General features: G+C 53.7%; 1 protein-coding gene across 1 annotated transcript in view; it reads left to right on the top strand.

Annotated features, from left to right (window-relative positions):
• The first annotated feature begins 9663 nt into the window (after nucleotides 1-9663).
• DMTN (dematin actin binding protein) overlaps nucleotides 9664-11202 on the top strand; it is a 47179-nt gene continuing 45640 nt past the window's right edge. The window contains exon 1 of the mRNA XM_075911035.1: nucleotides 9664-9784. The gene's annotated coding sequence lies outside the window, so the exon portion shown is untranslated. The remainder of the gene's footprint in view (nucleotides 9785-11202) is intronic.

Genomic DNA, 11202 nt, shown 5'->3' with positions numbered 1-11202 from the left:
CCCTCTGGGGCATCTGGTATTGGCCACTGTTGGCAGACAGGGCACGGGGCTAGATGGATCTTTGCATTAGCATCCGGGGAATGGGATGAAAAGCGAACTGCGTCCTGGAGCACACGGCTGCTGCCTCCCCCCACATCCCGAAGTGGCGCCTTTGCAAAGAGCTTAGGACACAATTTTTAAAAATCCCTGTGTGATGTAGGGGCCTCGGTCCCATTTTCACAAGTAAGGCAGGCCTTTGGGAGCCGGTGTGGTTTGCAAGTTAAAGGGACTGGGTATGAGAACGGCCGTCCTAGGTCAGACCAATGGTCCAGCTAGCCCCGGATCCTGGCTCCTGACAGCGGCCAATACAGGGTGCCCCAGAGGGAGTGATCCCTCCCGTCACCCCTTCCCAGCCTCTGGCAGTCACAGGCTAAGGACACAGTGTGGGGTTTGCCCCCGACTACTGAGACACCTCGGTGCTTTTCGCCCCCTCCAGCCCAGGTAGGCAGATCACACTAAGAGCGGGGGTTAGGAGGGGGGGCGGGAGCCTGAGGCCCCGAAGAAGGTCACCCAGAAGATCAGCAGCACAGCTGACAGTGCAACCAGGTCTCGGTATTCCCACGTGTGGCACTGTCGCCGCCAGCCCACACTGCCGCTTGGGAAGCTAGCGCCGGGTTCACTCTACTTGCCAATCAATGAATCCGATCAGCTTTCCAGCGCCCCCGCCCCCGTCACGCTCGCCCCGTTTCTCCGCACGGCCTCATGTTACCGGAGAGGAAAGGTGGTTTTGTGATTGGAACTGTTAAGAGGTCTGGCTTCTATTCCTGTCTCCGGCCCTGCCGCACGCCGTGACCTTGAATGAGCATTCACGGGCGAGGTTACTGATTTGAAGTGCCACGGGGTGGGGGAAATCTCAAGTATGGAGTGATTCTGCTCTTGCTCCATCCTGGCTTACAGCCCAATGCACTAGTACGCACAATGTTCTAGTATGCAAAATGCACTAGTACGCACAGTACACTAATATGCACAATGCACTGGTATGCACAGTGCACTAATACGCACAATGCCCTAGTATGCAAAATGCACTAGTATGCACAGTACACTAATATGCACAATGCACTGGTATGCACAGTGCACTAGTATGCACAGTGCACTACTACGCACAATGCCCTAGTATGCAAAATGCACTAGTATGCACAGTGCACTAATACGCAAAATGCACTAGTACGCACAGTACACTAATATGCACAGTGCACTAGTATGCACAATGCCCTAGTATGCAAATGCACTAGTATGCACAATACCCTAGTATGCAAAATGCACTAGTACGCACAGTACACTAATATGCACAATGCACTGGTATGCAAAATGCACTAGTATGCACAGTGCACTAATACACACAATGAACTAATATGCAAAATTCACTAGTACACACAATGCACTGGTATGCACAATGCACGAGTATGGAAAATGCACTAGTACACACAATGCACTGGTATGCACAGCGCACTAGTTTCTCTACACTTACTGAGTTTGACTGAGTGCAGTTTTCTGGCTCACGGGTCATGGGTCTCAATTTGTTTCCCGAACAGAAAGCTCGAATGCTGGACTGTCTGATTCAAAACCGGACACTTGGCAACCCTAAGCGCATGCTGCAAGTTAAGCGGATACAAAAGTCCCACGGACGTCGACAAGCCGTCAGCCCGGGCTGCTAGTGACACTTTTGCGTTTGGCTGTGCACAGAGGGGAAAGCCCCAGCTCCCTGACTCATGTGGTCCCGCTATGTCAGAGTTTGTTAAGTAAATACGCTTTTGTAGCAGCGGATCAGACCACAAAAATGCGAACCCCCCCCCAACGATTCGAAAGAACAAGCAAATTGAAAACAATTTTTAAAAACTCTCATGATTTTTTAAGTCAATCCTGTGATTTAAAAAAACCAATGTTTTGGCGGGAGAGAGGGCTTTTAACCAAAGCTTGAGCGAGGTGCTACATGCCCGGATCTCTTTAAAGCATAGAACCAGGAAAAGCCACTTCCTGGCACTGAGCTGTAGCCGGGTCAGGCTGAATACCTGGCCCCTCCTTAGATGCAGAGGGACTTCTGTGAGATCAAAGGGGCTGACTGAAAGTGGGGATGTGGGGGAAGGAGCAGAGAGGAGGGGAGTCCAGAAGAGGACCAGCCAGTCCGCCCAAAGGTGATAATGCCTCTTCTTGTTCCCGGGCTGGAAACTGACTCCGGCCCTTCGAACGGAGGCCAGAGGGGCCATGGCTAGGGAGACAGCACCTGATGGGGAAACATTAGACTCCAATCAATCAGCGGCGCATTAGGAGCAAAGCGAGGTGGCTTCCGTGCCCACACAAAAGGGAGCTTTGCGCTGCTTCCTGTCCAGCCCTTCCTCCCTACCCCCCTTGGAGGCCCGGGGGCCCCAGTGGGCACCCTCAGGGTGACGCCGCCGGGCCGTGATCCCAAGGGGGAGGTGCTATCCCAGGGGATTTGCGCGCCGTGTGTGTCTGTGCATGGGCAGGCGCCTGGGATGTCGAAATGTGACTCTCAGGGAGGGGGCACCGTGTGTGCTTGGGAGGAAGGCTTGCACACCATGCTCGGTGGGGGGAGGGGGCTGATGCTGCACACCCATCTCCAGCGTCCCCTGCAGAGATGCCATGCTCATGTTGCCAGGGACATGGGGCTCTCTTCCCTGCCGTGGTGCAGGGAGGGGGGAAAGCAAGCCCCGCAGGGGTGCTCTGGAGCCCAAACTGCAGATCCCCCTGCGAGTCTAAGAGCAAGGGACGCACAGAAAAATGTACTCAAAGGGGCGGCTTGTGCACGCCTTGTGGACAGGGACCATTGCTTCGTTCTGTGTCCGTGCACTGCCTGCCACCCTAGGCACTACAGTAATAATTATTATCGTTAATCATATTTATTTTAAATGTTAATTGCCTGTTTAATTAGCCAAGGAAAGCAGGCGAAGCAGATCCCGACTTGGCAGTCTCCCACCTTCGGGTGGGTGCTGCGAGGTCTGAGCGCAGCTCCAGATTGCTGAGGTCAGGCGTGGTGTCGGGAAACCCTGGTGAAATGCCAGTTCCCACCCGCCGGCGTTGGCTACACCAGGGAAGTGAAGTCACGTGTCGCTGCGGCTGCAGCCCCACCCACCTTGGTAATGGTGCACGCCGCAGTGAAAAGGGTTCTGTGGGTTTCACCGCCGGGCTAGGAAGCCCGTCTGTGAACAGCAAAATGAACATCCGAGGTTCTGGCTTCTCGCGGTTTGCGATGTCAGAAAGTCATAGTGCTTACGCCGGAAGGGATCATTAGAGCATCCTAGAATTATAGAACACTCTAATAGTACAGGCAGTCCCCGGGTTACGTACAAGATAGGGACTGTAGGTTTGTTCTTAAGTTGAATTTGTATGTAAGTCGGAACTGGTACATATTGTAGGGGAAACTCTAGCCAAACATTTCTCCAGAGCTCAGTTTTATTCTCCCACACCTCACTTCCCTCAGTCCTTTATTCTCAAGCTGAGGTGTCTGCTGAGAAAAGCCGCTCTGCATCTCCCTGGTCTGCTGGGGGGGGAGGGGGGGCGCTAGCTTCATGTCTCCCTGGTCTGCTGGGGGTGGGAGGGGGGGCGCTAGCTTCATGTCTCCCTGGTCTGCTGGGGGGAAGCAGCTAGTACTGGGTTGCCTCACCCCGTTTGTAAGTAGGGATCCGATGTAAGTCGGATCCATGTAACCCGAGGACTGCCTGTATTATATACACGGGAAGGGACCTAGAGAGGCCATCACGACCAGTCCCCTGCACTCATGGCAGGACCAAGCACCATCTACATCATCCCTGACAGGTGTCTGTTTAACCTGCTCTCAAATATCTCCAGGGATGGAGATTCCGCAACCTCCCTAGGCAATGTATTCCAGGGTTTAACCACCCTGAGCGGTAGGAAGTTTTTCTAAGGTCCAGCTGTGACAGGGTCAGGTTAGAGGGCTAGAGAAGAGCACTCCAAGGGAGGTATGTGAGGCCTAGATTAAGGAGGTCTCTGTTCCCTGGGTAAACTGGCAGAGGCTGGCCTAGAACCAGCAGGAACTTTCCAGAAGCAGTCTGGTCAATCAGGCCAGTGAGAACACCTAATTAGTGCTAATTAGAGACCAGGGAGTCAGGCTAATCAGACCTCCTGGGGCCAATCAAGAACCAGTTGAGACTGGTTTAAAAGGGCTTCTCTTCCATTAGCTCTGGGGCACGTGTGGAGGAAGGAAGGAGTCAAAATACTGAGCAGGGAGAGGAGGCGAGGGAGTGAGATATGGGAGTTTGGCAGAGTGTGTTGGAGGAGCAGGAAAGGTACCAGAGGAAAGGTTCTGGGAGGGATTATTTGGGGGAAGTAGTTTCCAGGTGGGGAGTGGAACAAACCCCGTCTATCATTGATGCCTTATTGTCCCTGGAACCTGGGCTGTGTCTACACTTGTGGTTTCTTGTGTGAGAAATATGCAAATGAGGCTAAGCATGGAATATTGCTGAGCCTCATTAGCATACCTAATGAGCCTCCATTTTTTGCAGAAGAGGCTCTTGCACCAGAAGGAGCAGTCTACAGTGCCCCGTCTTGCACAAGAAAAACCCTCTTGCGCAAGGCTGTTCTTCCTGAAAATAATCGGGGTAGCGGCATTGCGCAAGAGGGGTTTTCTTGCGCAAGGTGGGGCAGTGTAGACAGCTCCTTCTGGCGCAAGAGCCTCTGCTGCAAAAATGATAGCTCATTAGGTATGCAAATAAGGCTTGGGGATATTCTGTGCTTAGCCTCATTTGCATCTTTCTCACGCATAAGGCCGTGAGTGTAGACATAGCCCTGGAGTAGTGGGTGGGTGTGAGTTTCCCCCCAACCCTCCCCACACAAGTACAGAGTCCCTCCCTGGATAGGGAGGCCAGGACTATATAGGGGGTTTGCCCCCATTTTATGGACCAGCCTGTGATGAGTATGGCTCAGTTGGCTGTGAACCCTGCATCTAGCAAGGAGAAAGAGGCCGTGTGGTAGGACACAGCGAGCCTCTGAGGCTGAGAGCTCTTCGCCAGAGCTCTGCCACGCAACCTAAACCTCCCTTGCTGCCATGTAAGCCCATTGCTGCTTGTCCTAGCCTTAGAAGTTGAAGAGAACAATTTTCTCCCTCCTCTTTGTAACACCCTTTTAGATACTTGAAAGCTGCAATTGCATCCCCTCTGGGTCTTCTCTTTTCTAAACGAAACAAGCCCAGCTCCTTCAGCCTTCCCTCATAGCTCATGTTCTCTAGACCTCGAATCATTCTTGTTGCTCTTCTCTGGACCCTCTCCAGTTTCTCCACATCTTTCCTGAAATGTGGTGCCTGGAACTAGACACAGTACTCCAGGGCTCCGTCTACACTGGCATGATTTTCCAGAAATGCTTTTAACGGAAAAGTTTTCTGTTAAAAGCATTTTTGGAAAAGCGCGTCTAGATTGGCAGGATGCTTTTCTGCATTGCGCAAGAGGGTTTTTCTTGCGCAAGAAGGGGCGGTGTAGACAGCTCCTTCTGGCGCAAGAGCCTCTTTTGCAAAAATGGCGGCTCATTAGGTATGCAAATGAGGCTTGGCAATATTCCACGCTTAGCGTCATTTGCATATTTCTCATGCAAGAAGCCGCGAGCGTAGACATAGCCAAGGTGGCCTGCAGAGTTAGCGGGAGGCCTGGCAGTAGCAGCAGTGAGTGGCCAGGGCCCCAGCCTGCTGGTCCTGGCATGCTTGGGAGAGGGGTTGGAAGCCGGAAAGAGGCAAGGTGGAGACGGGGTCGAATGTGGGGGAAAGGGCTGGAGCAAGGGCAGGGGTGGGAAGAGGCAGAATGGAGCCAGATCACTGTGCTTGGTCCCCCCACGAACCTTTCAGGCCCCCTGAAGCACTGGGCTCCCCAAAACACAGGGTTGTCCTGGTCCATCCTATGGACAGGACGGCTCTGAACATACAAGAGCAAACGTTGATGGAGCCAGGCTCGTAGTCCGGAATATTGGTGGAGCACGGCCCTACGGGCCCATACAACTCGCCGCTTATGCTCAGGATTCCCTTTGAAGTCAATGGCATCCATTAGACCCTGAAGGGGTCCGGTCGGCGAGGTGGCTTGCAGTGGGTCCCATGGACACCCCCAACCAACCGCGGCAGCCGCGTTGCTTCTTCCACCGCCACCCGACCCGCGTCGCCCAACTGCTCCCTGTAATTGCTTTTCCTTCTCACAATGCCGGGACGGACGGGGATGAAGAATCTTAATCCTTTAACTGGGTCTAAAAAGAGCCATTTACAAAGCGCCACAAATATAATGCGGCAGGGATGCCGCTGAGGTAGGGTGTGGGGGAGGGAGAGAGGGTGGAAAAAGGGAAAATTATAACAGTTTGAGTTAAATGAAGCTTTAAAGCAGGAGAGAAATGCAACACCCAGTAATTACTGGCTAACAATAAGGCCAGGAGTCTGCTCCCAGGTGTGACAGTCAGAGAATTAGCACAGGGGCTGTTTTAGGGGCTGTGGGTTTTCTTTTCCCTTCGGCCTCATAGAGTTTGGTTCTTGTTTCCACAGGAATTCGAGACATTCTTTAAACTCAGAAGGCTTTAAAAGGGCTGGTTTTGCCTCCCCATTCCCTCCCCCCCCACGCACACCCCTATTTAGCCAGAGTTTCAAAGGTGGGGGGAGGTCCCTTTGTATAATCTCTGCTTTAATTTTTTTCTTCTTTCCAGCCCCTTCCCCCCTTTTATTTTATTCCTCCCCCCTCCCTTCTTATTCTTCTTGACCTCCCCGTATAGAATGGAGTCTGAAGGGTGAGTCCTTTTTAATTATGGCTGGGGAAGAAAAAACTCACACTGTTTCTTTCTTGTTTTTTGAGGTGAGACTTGGGGAGAGGAGGGGGCGGGGGCTGGAGGGGAGGAGACTGGAATGTGTGTCTGTGCAAAAAGTGCAGTCAAGGATATCCTACCCTGGCTGCATCCTGCAAAGCATGATGGCCCCCACGTTAAAAGCAAAATGTCTTTTCTCATCCGTCTGCTTAGTTCCTCGCCGACGCTGGCTGGTAGCTTGAAAGGTCTTGTGCGCGTCTGTGTGTGTGTGTGTGTGTGTGTGTGTGTGTGCAGGGAGGGGCGTGTGGAGCGGGGGGGGGGGGGGGTGTTGGGACCCAGCTGGGGATGGAAGGGTCTCAGTGCTGGTGAGATTAACTCGCTGGAAGGGGAAGTAATAATGCACCTCTCATGCAATTAATAAAGTTAGTGGGGCAGGGAGTCTGGGAATGCGAGTCGGGGAGGCCGGCGCGGTCGGAATGAAAGAGCAGATGCCGGCGAGGCAAATTAGAGATGAGCCTGAACCCCAGGAGCGTCTCCCCTGAGGCCACCCACCCTGAGCGCTGGGGGTGGAGACGGGGCTGGAACAGACGGACCCCCGCGCTGAACCTGCCCCGGTTCCGGGCTCGCAAGAACCAGGCCTGATAAGGAGAGTTTGCAGGACGTAACCTGCCTCTCGTTCTGCCCCACTTGCTCCTGGGAAAGGCAGCCTCCGAGGAAAGGCAATCCCAGCTCCAGCACTACAGGGACCCTGCGGAGTCCCAGTTTGAGGGCACTTTGGCCTGGGAGCTGAATTTGGTGGGGCAGAGAGGTGTTCAGCTTAGATTGGGGCCGTGGGGCTTAGTCAGGCAGGACCCAGCTCCTGACTGCCCCGCACCTTGTACAGACATCTCCCCCCGGGGAAAAGCACGTGAGGAGCGAGTCGAAAGCACCACTGGAGCAGCCTGCTTTGTATTTGGTTTGCATCGGTGCAAAGGGCAGCGCGTGGCCGCAGGCCAGACTCAGCTGGTACCTGGGGAGCAAACACACCCATGGCGGAGGGACAGGCTGATATTTAAGGGGCGCCCCTCTCAGTCCCCTCCACTTCTATCGCTGGCTAGACTCAACATGAGCAGCACCGGGGGTGGGGAGCGAATGCTAAAGGGGGAGCAGAACTGCCAGAGACCCTGGCATGGATAGGACGCAAGCAGCAGCCCCGATCCGCTCCCACCGACATGCCCACAGGGACTGGTTCCAGGCTGTGCGCCCTGCCCCCCAGCGTGCAAGGATACCGTTCCGCCAGGGAATCGATCAGAGAGAGGGACCCTGACTGGAGGGGAAAGGCCCAGGCCAGGTCCTCCAGGCGCTCTGGGAACTGGGCATCTCCTACCCAGCCCTTTGACTCTGAGCATGGACGTGGGGAGTAGGAAAAGCCAGATCCAAGCGCCCGTGAACTTTGGGAGCTCGGAATGTGGGTCTCCAGGGTTGTACCTTGTCCCACGGCTAATTATCACTGAGATTATTTGGTGCAATTGATGCTGCTTCACTGGGAACCCGTTATCACTCGGGGCTCCTGAGTTTTCATCAGCCTGGTCTCAGACGGGGAGCCATGATAGTCTGTATCTGCCAAAACAACCAGGCTGTGTCTACACTGGCAAGTTATTCCGGAAAATCAGCCGCTTTTCCGGAAAAACTTGCCAGCTGTCTACACTGGCCGCTTGAATTTCCGCAAAAGCACTGACGAGCTAATGTAAAATCATCAGTGCTTTTCTGGAAAAACTATGCTGCTCCCGTTCGGGCAAAAGTCTTTTTCCAGAAAACTGTTCCGGAAAAGGGCCAGTGTAGACAGCACAGTACTGTTTTCCGCAAAAAAGCCCCGATCGCGAAAATGGCGATCGGGGCTTTTTTGCGGAAAAGCGCGTCTAGATTGGCACGGACGCTTTTCCGCAAAAAGTGCTTTTCCGGAAAAGCGTCCTGCCAATCTAGATGAGCTTTTCTGTTAAAAGCATTTCCAGAAAATCATGCCAGTCTAGACGTAGCCCCAGAGCCCAGGGCACCTTGGGCTTATGTCTACACTGCACAGTTATTTCGGAATAAGCTATTCCGGAATATCTTATTTCGAAATAGTACACCTACACCGCAGGGAAGCCTCAAAATGAGTCCGAGGCCGGCTTCCCTAAAGTAGACATGCTCTCTCAATTTAGAGCCCCAGGAGGAATATCTTAGCATGGCCCTGGTGAGGGGCTATTTCGAAATAGCGGTAGTGGAGCGCTATTTTGGAATAGACCATTGAAATAGCTATTTGGAATAGTTAGTCTTCATAGCACGAGGTTTACAGAAGTTGGAATAAGCTGTCCGTTATTTCAAAATCATTTTGCTATAATGGAATTACCGGGTAGACGCGTGCATCGTTAGTTTGGAATAATGGCCGTTATTCCGAAATAACGTTGCTGTGCAAACACACCCTTGGAGACTAACATTGATTAGGAAGGGGTTCCCAACCTTTTTCGGTCCCCGTACCCTCTTGGCTTTTAGTAAACCTTTCCATACCCCCTATTCAATATGAAAGGAAATTAATTCTAGACTCCAGAATCCACAACCTTTTTCACTAACACTATTACTTCTGAAATATTTCAATTAGGATAATCTAGTTACCAGATATTCCCCATATCCCCTTGACAAGCTTCTCATACCCCCTGGGGGTACGCGTACCCCAGGTTGGGAACCCTTGGATTAGGGCATCAGCTTTCCTGGGTAAAACCCACTCATGTCACCTAACAGCCCTAGGGACAGAGGCACTGGGGTAACCATACCAGTGCTCTGTTCCTCTACCGCTCGCTCCCCTCTTTGACCTCTCCCTGTGTGTTAATAACGACGTTAATGTTTAGGCCGGCTCAGCAGCGCCTGCTCCAGCTGAACCAAACAGGTTTGCGACTCAGACAAGGGAGGCAGGAGCTCTCTTCCGCCCCGGCCTGGGAAAGGGTGCCATCGCATAAGTGTGCTTCAGATCCCAGCGGGCCCAGCCACCAGGGTGAGTCTAGCGTGTCCTTGACAAGACGTAGGAGATCTAGTGGAGGGCGTAAGTGCACTGCTCTTTAATGTATTAGTAACTTGATGCCGGGTGCTGAAAGCTGCCCCTTAGTGGGGGTAAAGAATAACCGTGGCGCAGGCTGACAGCCAGGGCAAGGGAGGCCGCGGGCCAGATGCAAGCACCCCCTGAGTGCGACGCGCTGCTAACTCCGAATGGCAGCCCTCTGCGCTCGCTTTGGAAACAACCACACTAGGTACAGGGCGATGGGGAAATCAGGCCTGAGAGTCCAGTACTGCTGGCAGGGACTCCTGGGTTCCCTTCCTGATTCTGTTACTGGCTTCCCCCGCGCCCTAGGAGCCCTAGAACGGCTCCCGGTTTGGAGCGACATTTAAAAGGATCAAAGATGCACGCAAAGAGGCACAGATCAGATGTGTTTTGGGGGCTGGACAGAAACGGTCATGCAGAATAGAAACTCCAGGCTTTGCTGGGTATCTCCGGTGGGGGGGTGGTTCCGATGTGTCTACTCACCCTGGTGAATTGCCCCTGTACACTGCATGGCAATTGGCTGCTGCATTTTGCATGCACGGGCACCTGGAGTCCCTCACCCCTGTCTCAGGCTTTGCAGAAGCAGCTAGCTGCACAGACTGCGTGGCCCACCCGCCTCAGGCCACTGGGGGCACCCGCGTTTTACAGCCTCCGTGGGCTGGAACGGCAGAGACGATTAATTCCATCGCCTGTTTGGCTGGTTGTTAGGGGAAGGTGTCTGGGATTTTTCCCTTCCTGCAAAGATCAGGAACTCCCCAGGGCATCTGCACCGGGGACAGGGAATTCCAGGCATGGTGTTTGGATGGTGTATATGGGGGCCCTGGGCCCAGTCACTGGCTTTTTGGTTCCCATGCATTAACCCAGTGAGGAACATAAGGCCCTGGCTTGCCTGGATCCATCCCCCGAGACTCAGTGTCCCCTCCCAGCATTCGGGAACCTCTGGGACTGGGTCTTTCTCTCTCAGTCGGGGGCCATGTCAGTGGCGATATGGGGTTTTTTCCTGGGGGTGAGTGGCCCCTGACCCAAAAAAGGTTCCCCACCCTGGCACTAACCTAACGGTGCAACAAGCAGGCGGCACACGCGCTGCAGGTAACCCGAACAGATGTTTGCATTGACAATTAAAAGAAAATTCAGGGCAGGCGGAGAGGGAGCGGCAGGGAATGAGACCAACACAGGCATGGAGAGTCGAGGGGGCGACACAGGGATGAAACCAGCCCAGGGCCACGCGCTTGTGGTCCTGGGGACGGTGCCGTTAAGGGCTGAGCTTCCCACAGAGAGCGTCTGGGTGGGGGCGGTGGGACCCCGGTCCCCGAGGGCAGCAGAGCTATGGCAAGCGCCTTCATCTCTGAGGGATCGGGGAACGCCCCGGGGAA

This window comes from Pelodiscus sinensis, chromosome 28, assembly GCF_049634645.1.
Source record: "Pelodiscus sinensis isolate JC-2024 chromosome 28, ASM4963464v1, whole genome shotgun sequence".
Taxonomy (NCBI): Eukaryota; Metazoa; Chordata; order Testudines; family Trionychidae; genus Pelodiscus; species Pelodiscus sinensis.
Note: the sequence above shows the minus strand (reverse complement) of the source record. Positions and strands in the feature narration are given on the sequence as shown.